Here is an 18,499-nt window from a genome sequence, read left to right on the forward strand (position 1 = left end):
AATAAGGGTATTTGGTTTGCATATCTTCTTCTTCTTCCCAAGTGGGGCCCTCAACGGACTGATTCTGCCAAAGAACTTAGACTAAGGGAACTTCTCTGTTCCTTAATCTATGAATCTGGTGATCTAGAATCTTAACTATAGTTTCTTCGTATGAAAGGTTATTCTGAATAACTGTGCTTTCTAGAGGAACTACTACTGCTAGGTCACCGATGCACTTGTTTAACATGATGACATGAAACATTGGATGGACAGATGTCAAGTCTACTAGTAGATCGAGCTTATATGCTGCCTTCCCAATATAACTTAATATTTTTAAGGGACAGTATATTTTTGAGCTTGTCTTGAGGCATAGGCTATGACCTTACCTCTCTGTATCAAAAGACAATCCAGACCAACCCTAGAAGAATCATAATAAACAATAAATCCATCTTTACCATTAGTTAATGCCAAAACTACGGCTGAAGTAACTCGGACCTTCAACTCCTAAAAGTTTTTCTCACAGGAATCTGACAAATGAAACATAACTTTCTTTTGAGTCAATCTCGACAAAGGGTATGTAATAGATAAAAAACCCTTAATAAATTGTTGGTAATAGCAAGATAAACCTAAGAAACTCCTGATGTCTGATGGAGAGATCAGTATAGGCTAGTTTCTTATTACTTCGATCTTTTAATGATCCACTCTAATGATATCACCGAAAATAATATGGCCGAGGAAAGCTATTGACCTTAGCCAAAATCCACACTTGCTGAATTTTGCGAATAACTGTTGATCTCTAAAAGTTTGAAACACAATTCTAAGATGGTGTGCATGGCTATCCACATTATGGGAATAAACAAGGATATCATCAATAAATACTATGACAAACATATCCAAATACTATTTGAACACTTAGTTCATTAGGTCCATGAAGGCTGCTGGGGTTTTTTTAGACCAAAGGACATGACTAGAAACTCAAAGTGACCGTAACGGGTTATGAAAACTGTCTTTGGGATATCACATTCCCTTACTTTTAGCTGGTGATAGCCGGATCTAAAGTCTATCTTGGAGAAGTAGATTACACCTTGGAGTTGTTTGAATAAATCATCAATCTTAGGAAGAGGATATTTGTTTTTGATTATGACTTTATTCAACTGAGGGTAGTCGATTCACATTCAAAGAGAGCCATCTTTCTTACGCATGAATATGATGGGAGCACCCCATGGAGAAACACTGGGCCTTATAAACCCTTAATCTACAAGGTCTTTAAGCTATTCTTTTAATACTTTAAGATTTTCTAGAGCCATACGACATGGGGGAATAGAGATGGGCTGAGTATCAGGAAAAAGGTCAATGCAAATTCTATTTGTCTATCGGGAGGTCCCCCTTGTAGATCTTTGGGAAAGACTTTAGGAAACACATTGACTACATAGACAGACTGAACTGTTAGAGACTCAAATTTAGTCTCTTTGACTAGAATTAAATAATAAAGGAAACCTTTTGATATCAACTTTTCGGCCTTAAGATAGGATATGAAATGGCTCTTGGGAGATACTAAATTTCCTTCCCACTCAAAGACTGAGTCATCAGGAAACTAAAAATTCACTATTCAAGTGAGACAATCTATAGATGTATAACAAGAATAAAGCTAACTATGCCTAGAATAATATCAAAATTTACCATGTCTAACTCTATTAAATATGCTAATATAATCTTATGAAGAAAAGTGATAGGACACTTTGTATAGATTCATCTATAAACAACTAACTTACCCACTAGTGTGGAAACTAAGTAGGGCTTAGAGAGCTTTATAGGGATTACCCTAAAATTTAGCCAAAAATTCAGCATGGGATACATTCTCATTCACAAGATAAGTATGCTGGGGTGGCTGGTCATTATCTCTGTGTGTATTAGCTCGGTAAGGAGGTATATTCAACTGTTAAGTAATACCATAAGTTAAAGCAGATAGAGACAACTGTAACTATGATAGATTCATAAAAGAAAAGGATGATTTCCTAAATTTTTCTGTAGTTTTTTTCTCATAAATGTGGCGTGCTTTACACCCATGATCCAGACTCTACGTAAAGTGTCTTGTCTGACTCTCTAGGACTCTTTAAACCTTAGGCTCTGATACCAGGTTTGTAATGCCCCAAAAATATGTACCGAGACGTCACATGGTGTTCAAGACTATGAGTAGTCTCAAGCTAACGCCTTAAGCCTTCTACTAAAACTAAAACTCATAATAAACCAATCAAGGTATGTAAAAAATACTAAAATACTAAGTATTGTCTGAAATAAACTAGATTGAAGTGAACATAATGTCTGAAAGTATTTAACTTAAAACTCTAGACAACCAACACTTAAAATCTAAAATATAACTAGCAGTCTGACAAGCCTCTACTACTAACAACTAGAGAGCCGCTAGGACAGACCCCCAATTGACTCGAACTGACTGAAAAAAATAGAACAATCGACTTTAATAATCAAGAAATTTGAATAACTAGGTCCCCAAACTATGAGGACTCACCAGCTATCGGGATGCAGATGGAGATGCTCATGGTAAATCACGCTACTGGAACTAGGCACCTGAACCTACATTATTAAACCATGTATCACATAGACATATATGCGGATCAGTAATTTTGGAATGTACTGAGCATATGGGGGTGAATGCATAACTACAACAATAATGCCATATTTAAACAAATCTTTCAAAGGATACATGCTAAGTGTAAATGACTCACCTCGGCTCGACTAAAATATTTACTATGAAATAATAAAACATGAATATGTAGAAGATGGAAAATATTTATGAGTCATAACACTTATTGCTAAAAATTGCATCTTTACTCTTTCTTGTGGGAGTTTCTTCTAACCGACATAAACCATGTAATCTATCATGGAGTCCAACGTCTCTTACCCACGTTGGTAGAGTTTTTCTACCCTTGTCATCAGAATAGAACCTAGCTAGGGCGATCACTATACTGTACCCACTAGCGGTATTAACACCTATAGTGGCTCATAGTTCTGGGGTAGGATACCTTAGAATCATACCCAACTCGATGGTAAATATTACTCCCTTTAATTTGTATGCTCATTCTGTAGGAAATCAACCTTAAAATTGGCATAAAGGTTTGTAATGAAAACCAATTATGCGTCTATCTGTTTTAAACTATAATCAAAACTAACTGTATTGATTCCATATCTTAGCTAATGATAAAAAGATCAAAATATTACTTAAAATATGAATACGTTCTTTTCAACTAATACTTAAACATTATCTTTCTTAAAATTTCAAGGCTAAAACATAGGGCTTTAAAAACCTTTTCTAGTAACTCATGTCAAATTATCCCAATTCATTTTCAATAACAAAAACCTTGAAATAATTTAAAAATTCAAGACAAGATAATTAAATTCAATGCTCAATAAAAAAGATCAAGTCACACGCAAAAGTATGTGAAAATAGTCATGAAATTCAACAGTTAAATCACTTGTAATTTCATAAGGATCAAACAATTGTATTTGGGTATAAGCCCTAAATTGTAAATCATGTAATTTCATGTAAACTCAACTTTAAAACTAGCTTTTGTCACAAGGGCAAAAGGAGTATCCTTGTTCATAACCCCATATACCATATTTGATTAATTGGATGTAGAAGTTTGAACTTTAAATCCCTAATGGCATTCTTGAAGCTTCTTCTTGACGTTTTTGAACACAGAAACTTGAATTCTTGGTTATCTTGAAATAAAGAATGGTAGAACTTTGGATTTCTTAGAGTTACGGTTTACGCTTTAGGGTTTCTTGGAGAGATATTTGGTAAGGAATGAGTAGACGTCAAATATTTTACTTATACCACTTGGGCCTTTAAGAAAAAGACAAGAATGCCCCTCGGAATTAAAAGTTTTAGATGAATCCTGATTTTGAGGCTCACCACTCAGTGATAGTGGCTCCACCGCGATAGGTACCGTCGAGCGGTGTAATTGCGGCAACCTAATATCTTCTAAAATTACAATTTTGAGGATTACTTCTGAGCAATATTTGTTCCACTACTATAGGCACCTATGAGATCTATTGGTTCAACCGCTATAAGCACCACCCGAGCGCTATAGGTATGACCGCTATAGGTACCACCAACCTTGTAATTGCAGTGACTTACTATTTTGGAAATCCAAACACATCTCATACCCCTTTTGAAAAATCCAAAACTTTCTCGAGAAATCCCTTTACACCTTTGAACATAAATCAACTCAAAAATCTATGTCTCGAGTTTGGGAAGATCAATTTAAAGATGGTGTATAAGTGGTCAAAAAAATGAGGCTAAGTACCCAACAGTTAGTTTTATTTTCATGTTCTAAGTGTCTTGTACACTCACTAAGGGCTGAGTTGAAATAACAACTGATGGGGTATTACACAGATCAACTTTAAATAAATGGATTAGTGGAGGCTACAAACAACAATATCAACAGAATATTAAGGAAGATAGCAGATGGTAATAGGGAATGACATAAAAACTACTATATGCTTTTCTTGGCTATCGCACCATGATCAGGACAACTACTAAGGAAACTCCGTACATATGGATTTACGGTTCAAAATCGATAATAACTACAAAAGTTAAAATATCTTCATTGAGGATCATTCAAAAGGTCGATCTTGATGACACAAAATAGATTTGTAGAAGGATCAAACAGTTTATGCTCATTGATGAGAAGATATTAGATGCAGTCTATCATTGCTAACTCTATCAAAATGGAATTGTCATGGTATTCAATAAGAAATTTAGTCCTCAAAGATTCAAACCAAGAGAATTAGTTATGAAGAAGATATTCCATTACCAAGATGAAGAAAAGTGTTAGCCCGACTTCCCATAGCAGGTTACACAAGCAACCCACATTGGGTCCCATTTCCCTTATAAAAACCCAAAAAAATCATCCTTTCATTTATTCAGAACTTTATTTGACCTAACTTTTCTTGGTAGGATATGTAGGCAATCCTTAGCGAATTAGGTCCCTTCACATTTTACTTTTTTGTTGTACTAAAATATGGCCAGAACTGATTCCACTTGGATATGTAAGCAGCCTAAGTCTGTCCTGGTCATTGCATTTTCTTACTTTATCTTTTTTATTGAACTATGAAATGACGTGATTCCTATATAAAGATACGCTGGCATCCCGAGTCTAGCTCATTCATTGCATTTCATATGTTTTTTTCCTCTTTTTCTTTGAACTATGTACAAAACAGATTCCTATTTTTAGGAAACATAGACTACCTAAAAGGTTCGGTCTTACCTTTTTAAAAACCCCCTTTTGCTCATAGTATAGCAACAGAATATAAGAAATTATGCTGCCAAATATATCGTGGCATCAATAAATGTTAGAGTAGTTTTACTCGAAGGATAAAGCTACGTGGATTGCGATCATTAAATGGAGGCTCGACAGATTTTAGGAAATGTCATAATCTAAGAACGACAGAGGATTACTATATATACTAAATATATAAGTACCCTATTTTTGAAAATACATATATACATTTTAAAATACTTTCTTACTTTTCCACCAACTAGGCCTTTAGATTTGGGGATGATTTGGCAGCCGAGAATATGTTGGAGGATTTCGTAGACAAAGCCAATATCTACAAGTCGACAAAAATCAACATCCCCTCCCAAATGATAATTTTTGCTTGAGTGCAGGGACTAAAAAATTGTAAGAGATGACACTGAGTCAAGCTTTTACAGGGGATTAGAGAAATCATGCAGCTTATCACTACAACATGAGCCAAAATACTCTTCCCTTACTTTATTTTCATATACATTTATCCTAACAAGTCCTAAGAATTTTGTCTGAATTATTTAGTAGGTACACCAAAGACTTGAGTTAGGGAAACAGAGAAAGGGGCCCCTCATAGGAAGATTAGGCTATTTTAGTTCTTCAAATAAACTCCACTAATCGGATTTGTCCTCCTGACTGTATCGAATAACTTTGACAATTGAAGAATCACCATCAAATTACGTCAAATAACTCTGCCAAATAAAGAGTGCATCAAAAGTCAAGATCCTGCATTTCAATCAATTGTATATAGGAAAACAAAGTCAAGCTCCCACGTTCTGAAGACTATATATAAGTAAAAAAAGTCAAACTCCCACATTCTGAGTACTGTATATAAGCAAAAAAAGTTTAAATCCCATGTTTCAAGGAATATATATACGCAGATAAAGTCAAGATTCTGCATTTTAAGGATTGTACATAAGCAAACAAAGGCAAATTTTCATATTTCAAATATTGTACATAAGCAAGTTAAGTAATCTTTTGCTGTATCGGAGAATACGAATGAGTAATATGACTCCTCGCTATATTAGAAGTTGTGCACCAATAAGGGGGTTGCCCTGCCACATCGGAGGATATACATAAGTAACAGAACGCTGTGCCATATTGGAGAATCATATTTCAGCAAATAAAGCATGACCTACCACTTAGAAATTCACACCAAAAAAATGCATCCAACTCCACTATCTTAGCAGCAAGAAAGCCACTATCACAGTAGTATCAAATACCAGTAGTAGTACCATCATTCTTTTCAGATCGAAGGTTACCTTGCTAGAACGAGGATTTTACTCTTAAGTAACTGCCCTTCTAATTGGAGGCTTTTACTTTTAAGCAACTACCCCGCCAGTCAAAGGCTTTACTCTTCAACAAGTACTCACTAGTTGGATGGCTTTTATTCTTAAATATGTACCTATTAGTTAGATGTCTTATTCTTCAACTTTCTGCTAGTCAGATGGCTTTTATTTTTCAACAATTGCTCAACCGATGGAGGCTCTTTACGTTTTAGTCATTTCCCTATCAGTCGGAGCCCTCCACAAATGACAACAACAATACTAGTTTGTATATCTACACTCTACTACTTACATCCAATTTTAATTTAAAATATTTGAACAACAACCAGTACTTTTCAACCTTTTACCTATTTTCCAGAACAATGCACTACAATGTGGAACTACTCTCTTAGCAACAAATTGGGGCAACATATGAAATCTCAACCATCCCTAGCAATATCAAGGATTTCTGTGAAGAAACTCAACTCAGCTCGACTCAATTATCCTATTTTTTGTAGTGTCATACCCCAGTGTCATCTTAATCTGACATTGGTTCAGCAGTAAAAAATATTCAAGTCCTTTTTCTCGCAAAATCCTCAGCATATATTGCTAGTCAATGTCTCCTCATTTCTAGCTATCTCAAACACTAATTCAGGGATAAGCACATGCATGATTCCATTCATGCTAAATTTTTAGCAATCACCTTCGAAGGATCCCATGGTCACCATAATTCTATGCTAGGAAAATTTTGTGGTTGACCAAAATTTGCTATGATTCGACCAACAATTTTCCTGATTTGTCATGTAGTTAGCAATATGTAGGTACTCAAAAATCAAAGCTTGGACATATTCTTTCTAACTTTCTATTTCTCCTGACAAAAAATTGGTTACGTCAAGGTGATTGCCTAAAGATTTTCATGCTAATCCTCGATCAATCAGGAGAAACTATTGGTACCTAATTTTTGCTCGCTATTTTTTTAATTATTTTTTTATTCTTCTTATACCTAAATAATTTTTTAAAATAAGTCTGCATTTTAATTTATGTAAATTTTGAAAAAATGAAAAAAATGGACGATTCATTTTCCCCTATTATATTTTTAAAATATTTTAAAATAAATATAAATAATTATTTTAACATCAAAATTACATAAACTATTTTTTGATAACCACATTCACATTTTTTTCTTTTTCAAAATATATGTTGTATTTATATGTCACAACCCAATTTCTCAAGTCATAATGGCGTGTACTATGACCCATCAAGTAGGCAAGCCAACCCATATTCTAAAATGACAAGTAACAAACTACCCAATTTTATATAGAAGGAATGCATAATAGATGAAATAGGTGAATCAAATATAAAATGAAATTCTAAAGCCTAGTGATATAGGTACAAGAGCTTCTACAATAATAGGATTTAAAAGTGAAGTAAAAATGAATACACTTATATATATTATCTTCGAATACAACATAGAGACTAGTGTAATACATAAAAGAGAGATAGCAATACTCTAAATGTCGGGAGCTCAGTCTTGTCTCTGAATTGTGTTTACTCCACACGACCCTCCCATCAATGATGATAACTCATACCTATGATCTGTAGGCTGCAGAAGTATAAAATGAGTAGTAAATAAATAGTACTCAGTAGGAAACTACCAAAAGAGCTACAAAGATAAATCAGATATATATAACATATAAAAAAGAATGGGAACTACACCCAATGTTCAAAAACTATATAAGAATGCCAATGAGATAACAAGGATAACCTATCCTATTTATGTCCAAGAGGCTTAACATATTAAGGCTAAGGAATACAACGGGTTCGCTATCTAATTCTAACCATACTAGGAATCTCAATACTATGTCGTATATCTTTCGCCAATATATGAAAGTAAAAGAAGAAAGTAGACATATATATAAGTATACACTGCCAAGAAATAAAAATACAATCTGAACAAAGGAAGGAAAGAATATACGGTAATACCATGGCTACATATAGCTAAATATAAACACATATAGATATAAGGTCAACTGGAAGCATAATCTAGATAATCATATCTTTATTTTAAACCCTCATTATAATCTTATAAGGATTTAGTACTAACATGCTCACGGTTTCTAATCCATTTACCTCATCATGGATTTAATCATGTATAATAATAAAATCATAAGATAGAAGATGCCAGAATCATACCTCAGTCTCGATACTGAATCAATGACCAATTTTTTATAAGCTAAAAATAACAATGATTATAACAATGATATTAATAATATTATTAATAGCATGAGCAGTCGGATATGCCGTATAACCAAATAAATATCCAAGCCTATGCGTGCCTCTACCGCCCCAGGCTCAGAAGGTTTAATAAATATAAAAAACACAAGGCATAATTGTCACCCAAATCTATGCAATCATCCCAAACCGGCTGATAAACATAGGCACATATTGGTGATAGGCGATGCACATAAATGAATAAATGCAACGAACTCCCAATACCATAACCATTATCATCATCATCATCATCATCATCATCCTCGGGCCTCACCGGGTATATTTACATCATTATATTATCCTCCAGCCTTGATGGGTATCATCACATCATCATATTATCATTCATCCTTGTTGGGCATCATCATTTCATCATAATATCCTTGAGCCTTCCTGGGTATCATCATAATATCCTCCGACCTTGCCGAGTATCATCATATCATCAAAAAATCCTGATTAATGTAAATAATAGAGAGCAAGACCTATGAGGGATAATGTAAAGTGCAAGCCCCATGAGGGCTAAATAAAATGACAAGCCCCACAAGGGCTAAAGTAACTGATTATGAGAAGCGAAGTAAGGTAGAGTCTATTTCCATAATTCATCGGTATTAACAATATCATATCATTAATAATTACATATATAATTGGTGCACGGACTCAAGTTGTGGCTGAAAAAATATAATACCCGATACTTTTCTTAGCTTATTTCAGCTCCGAGTTACATGCATAAGAGGATTAAAGTCTAAAATTTTCACTTAGTATTGGGTACTTAGTTATATTTCTTCCCTCTTAGATTTGAGGATTTTTAAATGGGTCTTCCCGACCCTAAGACGTAGCTTTTTGAGTTAATTCATGTTCAGGGATATAAGAAGCATGTCTCGAGGAATTTTCTCATTTTCTGAAGAAGGATTGGTTCATGTTTGGTTTTAAATTCCAGAATCTCACCGCGATAGTGGTGCATCACAGTGAGTATTGCGATGAGCCCTTCATCGCATTGCGGTGGACCTTTAATCCACATTCTAGTTGTGGATTTAATTTCTTAAGGGGTAGTTACGTCTTTTCCCATTAATTCAATTCATAAAAACATGAAATAAAATATTGGTTAGGGCACTATTTGCCCATATTCTAAAATTTCCTCACAAAAACAAAACCTAGTCATCCCCCAAGTTCATCAATTTCATTCCTTTATCTTCAAGAAAACCAAGAAATCAAGTTCCCAAATCTAAGAACTTTTAAGAAAAACATTAAGATTTTATTTCTATTTGAAGTTTAAGGATTTAAGGTATGTGTGATGTTCATCCGTGGGCCCTTTTCACCCAGGAAGTCCAAGAATCCCTTTTGATATAAATTATGAGTTTTTACATGTTTATGATGAATTGTCTCCATGAAGTTGTTATTGATTTTGATTAAAAGTTATGTTACTAGTGTTTATTGATAGAATGAGCCCTTATATGATTTGAGTTTTGAAATCCTCGTGTTAAATCCATAAATCATGGTTTTAGTATTGTAACTTTGTTTTCAATCACATGCTTTACCCATTCACATGCTTAAATACATGGCTCCCGTGTGTTTGATTAAATGTCAAAATATTGTGTTTTGAGAAATGATCCTTTATTATGGTTTCTAAATCTTCATATGTACTTATCGTTATGTTTATTCAGTGCTAGAGGGTTATGAACACCCGATACTTAGTTATTTATATAATTTCAGTATTATCAGAACATTATAATTTCAGTATTATCAGAACATTTTTAGATAAATTATTAGAGTTGTCATTTAGTTAGTTATCATGAATGATTAATTCCTCAGTTAAGTTTAGTTCACTCCAGTAATCAGTGTTATTCAATTGCGAGTAGGATTTAGCACCGAGCCAACCTAGAGATAGGGGCTCACCTTCCAGTAGAGGGTGTGACCTTTAATAGATGTCTGTTAGTTCTAGAAATACACAGCCAGAGTAGGTTAGAGATATCAACTTGCCAGTTGAGGTTGATAAATTGTTTACCTACCAGTTGATGGTAACACATATCTTATTAAAGAACCTTCCAAATGAGCGTGATTCCATAGTCCTTTAGGACATTAGTTTAATGGATCCACACAACCATTGATAGTACACGTGGATCGGTGCTAACACCTCCCTACTGAGGTTACAGGTTGGACACCAAATAGATCATATTTGGGCATATCAGTTAGATGATACCTTTTACAGTCTTAGTTCAATATTCAGTATAGAATTCAATTTAGGTTTGCTTGACCATTGCATACAGTTCATTAGTTATTAAGTTACCAGATTTCAGTATTTCAGTTTATAGACTAATTAAGTATCATGTTATATGCTTGGTCATGCCTTCTCAGATTTTACAGTTTCACATATTTTGATGCATCCGTTATTTCATATTGTTCATCCAGTCATTATCTTAGCCATATGATCCCATGTATTTCAGCCTAACCTTATCTCATATACCAGTACAATGAAAGTACTAATTACATACTTTTCTTTGTGGTATAATGTTTAATATCATAAGTTCAAATGCGTAGTTTCCTTACTGCATTTAGATAGTTCATCCTATTAGCAGTAGTTGTGGTAAGTAATTATATGTCGAGGACCTATTAAGTTATTTCAATGTTTTTATTTTTTTTCTAGGTAGTTTAGTTTGGACTTAGTTGGGGCTTGTCCCATCAACTCTTCAGTCAGTTAAAGGCTTTTAGAGCTTTCTTTCATTAAAATAGTTAGTTAGTTTATCAGTTGTTTGATCATTCTTTTTAGTATGTAATCTGACATTTAGACTTATGGTTTAAATTACATTTTATGTATTTGAACCTTATGGCTTTATTCATTTGTTTTCACATATTTTCATTATCAATATATTATTTAGTGCTCATAGCAAGTACCAAGCCATGGTTTAGCTTGTGGTCACTTATGAGAACCATTGTCGCAACTAGGGGGTATCCTTGAGTCGTTATAATACTTTATATCAGAACCTATGGTTTTGCAGTGTCCTAGGGAGCTTGAAAGCCACGTTGAGTATTGTCTTGTTCGAAGGTGTGAAGCATGCCACATTATGGACTAAAGGCTACAAGATGTTTTAGGAAAAGTTTCCCTTCTCTCAGTATTTATGTCGTGTGAATGATCAGAAGCTCTATTTAAAAATCATTCTAAATCATTAACAATTTGGCTTATAGACATGTCTCCCACGAGAAACAGTAGAAGAATGAATGGGAAGCAGCCCACACATCTCCCTATTTAAGAAGATCCCCTGAATAAGCATATCTCTTACATTAAATTCATATCTAATTTCATTACCTTAGCTTATTCAGTAGTTGTTCAGAATGATCATTAGGTTATTGTCCTAACTAGGCTTATGGTTCATGCTTATAAGAGTGGGAAGGAGAAATATAGAGAGAAAGGGAGAGAGAGTAAGAAGGTCAGAATAGGTAGTTTTTAGTCAAGGTTAAAGAGTGGCAACCATTTCTATTTGCACAAACAATTCCGAACCCCAGGTCCTTCTTCAGCTACTATACCAGTGCCAATGTTCAAGAATGATAGTTGGGATTGAATGCCAGGCTCCAAGACCTAGGATGGTATGATAGTAGTCATACCAATCCGCTTTGCGGAGAATATGGTAGGAATGATAAGGGTGTGTGTATAGTTAGGCCATAGGATCTGGGAATATCATGTAGTTGCCCAAAGGGGAAGAGATTTGCTCTAATAGGGCCAGTCAAATCAATCATCAACTCCAGTAGGTCGCCCAACACAGTAGGGCACAACTTTTAGTTCCACCAGTGGGTAGCGCCAAAATTAATTGTATTCACTCTAGTACCATCATGATTAGGAAAGCTATCCTGATGTAGTTAATGGTACGTTACAAGTATTTCATCTTCGTATGTATGGTTTGTTAAACCAAAAAGATTTACTTTTATTTGAAATCTCTATATAGCTGTTAGTTTTGGTGTCTATACCGGAAGCTTAATAAATCCTTCCTCAATATCTACCCTAGTGGGTAAGTCTATCATAGCCAAATGGGTACACAAAAACTACTCAGTTATAATATATCAGAAAAATCACTTCAGTAGATCTTGTAACCAAGATATGACTGATTTTGATATCATTCTCAGCATGGATAAGGTCCATTCATGCTATGCTTTAGCTGACTAAAGAATTAGAGTCATTCATTTTCAATTTCCCCATAAACCATTTATTGATGAAGTAGTATGATATCTATGGGATGTGCTTTATGGTCAGATAGTTTTGATGTCTTAGTGCAAGAAATATGATATCTATGGGATGTGCTTTCAGATTCCTTCTCAAAATCCTATGATAGCATATAATCTAGAGTTAGAAGCATAAACCAAGAAGTTTAGAAGTAGTAAAGTGGGGATCTTGTTATTTGAATTTAGTAGATTCTGTATCCATGGGGTTAGTTGTATGAAAGGTGAATTGGTAGGCTTGAAATAGTGTATGAAAGAAGTTAATCTAATTATAATGGTATGGATATTCTTATATAGTACCCTTGAGTTACTAAGTTGAATGAGGCTAGTAATGTAGTAATTAATGTTCTTACCAACTAAGTCATGGGCTATAGGATGATGATGTCATATGTTTAGGTCTAATAGTAATTTTCATGGTTTAGGAATATCTATGTTACGTGTTAGAATATAAGTTTAAATTTTGGATGGTTGATCTAATAGTAAGGAGAATTGAAATTTTAGATGGTGTGAACTCATAGTATGGTGGTACTCATGAAGATTCTAAGTTAGTCAGCGTTTAAGTTATTATGTGATGGTTATTGGGGCTATAAAAATTTAAAAGTTGTATCTTAGAAGGTAGTATTAGCAATGGTTTTGTACTTTTAAGTGTAGTCTTTCAAAGTGAATTTGTTAGTGTTGAGCATTGTCATATTTTGGACTTTAAAGTGGTTGTAGTTCAATTTAGAGTTTATGAAAAAGGGGCCCATAGACTTAAGAGTGATAGCTTATAGATATGGGGGAGATGATAGAATAAGTAACCAAGTCAGGCTCTCTCAAATTCCAGTAGTGATACAAGTATATTGTAGAATAGTAGTAACGGAGGATGATGCCCAACCCATTCTTATTTCAGTATTTGTACTTTAGTTATCATGATATATACTAATGCCTTACATGTCATTTCCCCGATCATAGCTCAAATTTATGCACAATCCATAGAATCATGTACGCTTCCAATTCTTAGTATAAGGAGTTTCAGTTTCCTCAACTGTGCGAACCATATTCCATGAAATTTATGACCTCCAAACTCAGTTCATGCAGCTCATGACTCATATGCTCATGCTTTATGGTATGTTCAATTGTAGTACTCATGCTACATTCTTAATGATTATCAAAATCACAATTTATGTGATACATGTCCTCTGTTTAGACCACTTTGATGAATTGATGTCATTGACACTCTATTCCTTAGGCCTCAATTATGTTTCAAAGTTATATATAGTATTCTTTTGTGTTTTACGTCCTCATTTTCCAACCTCTCAATGAACTCTTCGTAATATCAAGATAGTGATGATGAACAATTATTTAGATGGGAGAGAGTAAAATTTTCTTGTTGATGAAAGATTGTTGTATGCTTGTTTAATATAAAGTTATAAGTAGGGAGCAAGATTGAGGCCAAGTTTTTTATATATGTCATGGTTAGTTGAAATTTTAAATGTTATTTTCTTAAGCATACGGTATCAAAGTTATTAATGATAGAAGTATTAGAGAGTACGAAAAAGATACTTTGATGGGTTGTTTGCCTAGAAGTTCATGTGTGGTTATGATGATAGGCTTGAACATCATATTAATGTATGTAAGTGGATGGGTGCATTATGCATTAGTGCAATCTTAGTAAGGGGTTGAATTTAGTTGTTGAAGTGGTATAAAGAATTATCTTTCAGATGAGAAGTTATGAAAATGTAGGATATATTGAATTCATGATTCCAACTAGTATTATAGTGTATGGGTGCACCTTGTCGATTCGAGTAGGCTTGAAGATAGTGAGAGAATTCAGTTCAGCTCAAACTTCAGTAGATAGAGTTATTAGTTCCCATGTGAACATTTTCAGTTGCCTCAAGTTAAGTACGATATTAAAGCGGAATGTCTAGTTGAGGGAGTAGTTGAGGATTATGTCTAAGCTTAATAGTAGTAGTTGTATTGTCTAAGTCATAGTAATTTAAGTTTTTGTTTCATAGGACTATGTCCCATTTTATAGAGTTATAGCTTTATTAAGAGTCCTTACTCATTTATCTTATTCATATTATGCCCAAGTTCTTTGATTCCTATTGCTATTATAACTTCTTAGAAAAAGTGTTAAAGAAATACTCCAGTAGGGTACAAGATTTAAGTATAATTAAGTCCGTATAGCCAACAATTCAATTTAGCAGTTAGAAAACAAGTTCCTATGTTTTGTCCATCTTCCGATCTAGTTATACTATAAAAAGTTTCACGATATTACCATTCTATGAGATAGTTTGTTTGCATCCAAATAAATTGTGAATTCAGTTCAGTTCATGCATCCTAATTCAAATTCAGGTATTCATTCATGATTCAGTTCATAAGTACTTCATGCATTATCTCAGTATTTCCTTATCATTTCAGCTAAGTCAGTATCATTTGGGGGACGAATAATCCCAAGGGGGAGATGTTGCAATACCTGAGTTCTCATGTACTAAACCTTTTCTCTATTCTTCACAAAACCATATCCAGCATGATGCAATGGTTACTCATAAAATGAATATCTTATTTCTATCTCAGCCATATAACCAGTCTCGTGACATTGCATGTATTCAAGAAATTAGTTCAGTCCGTGTATCATGTTTCAAACTTAGTTATGTAATCATACTTTCAGTTATGCATGTACATTATATGATCTCAGTTTCTTCAGGACTCTCATCCTAATCAGTCTCATTCGAGGATGAATATTCCCAAGGGGGAGATATTGTAATACCCCGTACTTTTCTTATCTTAGATAATCTTTTAGTTGCATACATAAGAAGCTTAAAGCTTGAAAATTTCACTAAGTGTTGGGGACTTAGTCATATTTCTGGTCTCTTAACTTCGAGGATTTTTAAATGGGTCTTTCCGACCTAGAGACTTAGGTTTTTGAGTTAGTTCATGTTCAAGGGTTTAAGGAGCATGTCTCGGAGAAGTTTCAAATTTTTCAAAAGAGGATTGTGTGGTGTTTGGATTTTAATTCAAGAACCTTACCGAGATAGTGGTGCATTGCAGTGAATATAATGATAAGCCCTTCATCTTATCGTGGTGGACCTTCAAACCGCATTCTAATTGTGGATTTATTTATTGGGGGTAGTTACATCTTTTTGCATAAATCCAATTCGTAAAAATATGAATAAAAATGTTCTTTAGGGCACTATTTGCCCATATTCTCAAATTTCCTCTAAAAAAACAGTAATCATACCCCAAGTTCATCAATTTCATTCCTTTCTCTTTAAGAAAACAAAGAAATCATGTTCCGAAATCCAAGAACAATCAAGAAACGCATCAAGATTTTGTTTCTCTTTCTAGCTGAAGGGTTTAAGGTATATGTGATGTTCATCTATAGGCCCTTTTCACCAATGTAGTCCAAGAATCCCCTTTTGATATCAAATTATGAGTTTTTACATGTTTATGATCAATTGTCTCCATTAAGTTGTTATTAATTTTGATTAAAAGTTATGTTACAAGTGTTTTTCGATGGAATGATCCCTTATATGATTTGAGTGTTGAAATCCTCATGTAAAATCCCGAATTCATGGTTTTCGTATTTTAACTCTGTTTCCAACCGCATGCTTTACCTATTCCCATGCTTAATTCACGACTTCCATCTGTTTGATAAAATGTCTAAATGTTGAGTTTTAAGCAATGATCCTTTATTATGGTTGTTAAAGCTTGATATGTCCTTATTATTATTTACATTCAGTGCTGGAGGGTTTTAAACAACCAATACTTAGATGTTTATATAATTTTAGTATCTTCAGAATAGTATTAGATAAATCATAAGCATTGCCATTCAACTAGATTTTATGATCAGTTATTTGCTTAGTTAAGTTTAGTATAGTCTAGTAATCAGTGTTATTCAGTTGGTTCTAGGATTTAGCACCAAGCGAACATAGGGATGGCGGATAACCTGCCTGTAGAGGGTGTGACCTTTAGTAGCAATCCGTTATTTCTAGAACTACATAGCCAATATAGGTTCAAGATATCAACCTGCTAGTTGAGGGTTGATAAACTGTTTACCTGCAAGTTGAAGGTAACACATATCTCATTAGAGCACCTGACAGATGTGGGTGACTCATTAGTCCTTCAGGACATTAGTTTAGTTGATCCACACATACATTGTTAGTACCAATGGAATGATACTGACACCCTTCTAATTGAGGTTATACGTTGGACCCTAATTAGCTCATATTAGGGCTTGTCAATTAGATGTTACCTCCTACAATCTTAGTTCAGTATTCAGTACAAAATTCAATTTAGGTTGGCTTTATCATAGCATATAGTTCATCTGTTATTAAGTTTCCAGATTTCAATATTTCAGTTTACAAACTATTTTAGTATCATGTTAAATTCCTGGTCATGCATTCTTAAATTTTACAGCTTTCACACATTTTTTGCACTAGTTATCTCATATTTCTCAGCCAGTCATTATCTCAGCCACATGATCCCATGCATTTCAGCCTAACCTCATCTCATATATCAGTATATTTAAAGTACTGATAGCATACTTTTCTTTGCGCTATGATGTTTAATATCATAGGTTAGGACGCTCAGTTTCATGTCCCCATTTAGACAGTTCATCCTATCAGCAGCAACAGTTGTGGTGAGTCCTCATATGTCGGAGACCTGTATGTTGTCACAGTGTTTCCACATTCTTTCTAGTTAGTTGGCCTGTCCCATCAACTCTTCAGTCATTTAGAGGCTTTCAGATAGTTGCAGTTATTAAAATAGTTAGTCAGTTAATCAGGTGTTTCATCATTCTTTTCAATATGTCAGCAGATGTTCAGACTAATGATTTAAATATTATTTTCATTATTTGAAACTTATGGATTTATTCAGTTGTTTCCGCACATGTTCATTATCAGTATATTATTCAGTGCTCACAGCAGGTACCAGTCAATGGGTTAGCTTGTAGTCACTTGTAATCGTAAGCAATCTTGTCGCGACTAGGGAGTAGCCTCGGGTCGTGACAAAAGAGTGTAAGTCCACAAGTCGATTTCCCGAAGTGAACTTTAGGACTAAATCATTATAAAGTGTATAAAGGGTCGGATTAACTCTCGATCGGAGTAAATAATAGTGTTAAATTATGGACTGGAATCAGTATCAGTCAATACTTTAGAAAAATAATTATTAGCCTATTTTAGGTACAAATTTAATCATTTGGTTAGGCAGTTATTATTTTAAAGAAATCTGTATTTAGGATGAAAAGTGGATTTTAAACTTTTATTTTAGAAGAGTAGTCATATGATCATTGTTTAACTAGAATCACATCATTTACAGATATAATGATCATGAATGTATCAAATCTATGCATGTCATCAGCAATATTCAAATTTTAGAATCATAAACATCGTACCACATCTTCCCCCGTTCCATATCGGAGAGATATGTATAAACACATACACACACATATATATATATATCTATTCATAAACT

Source organism: Capsicum annuum, chromosome 12 (genome assembly GCF_002878395.1).
Source record: "Capsicum annuum cultivar UCD-10X-F1 chromosome 12, UCD10Xv1.1, whole genome shotgun sequence".
Taxonomy (NCBI): domain Eukaryota; kingdom Viridiplantae; phylum Streptophyta; class Magnoliopsida; order Solanales; family Solanaceae; genus Capsicum; species Capsicum annuum.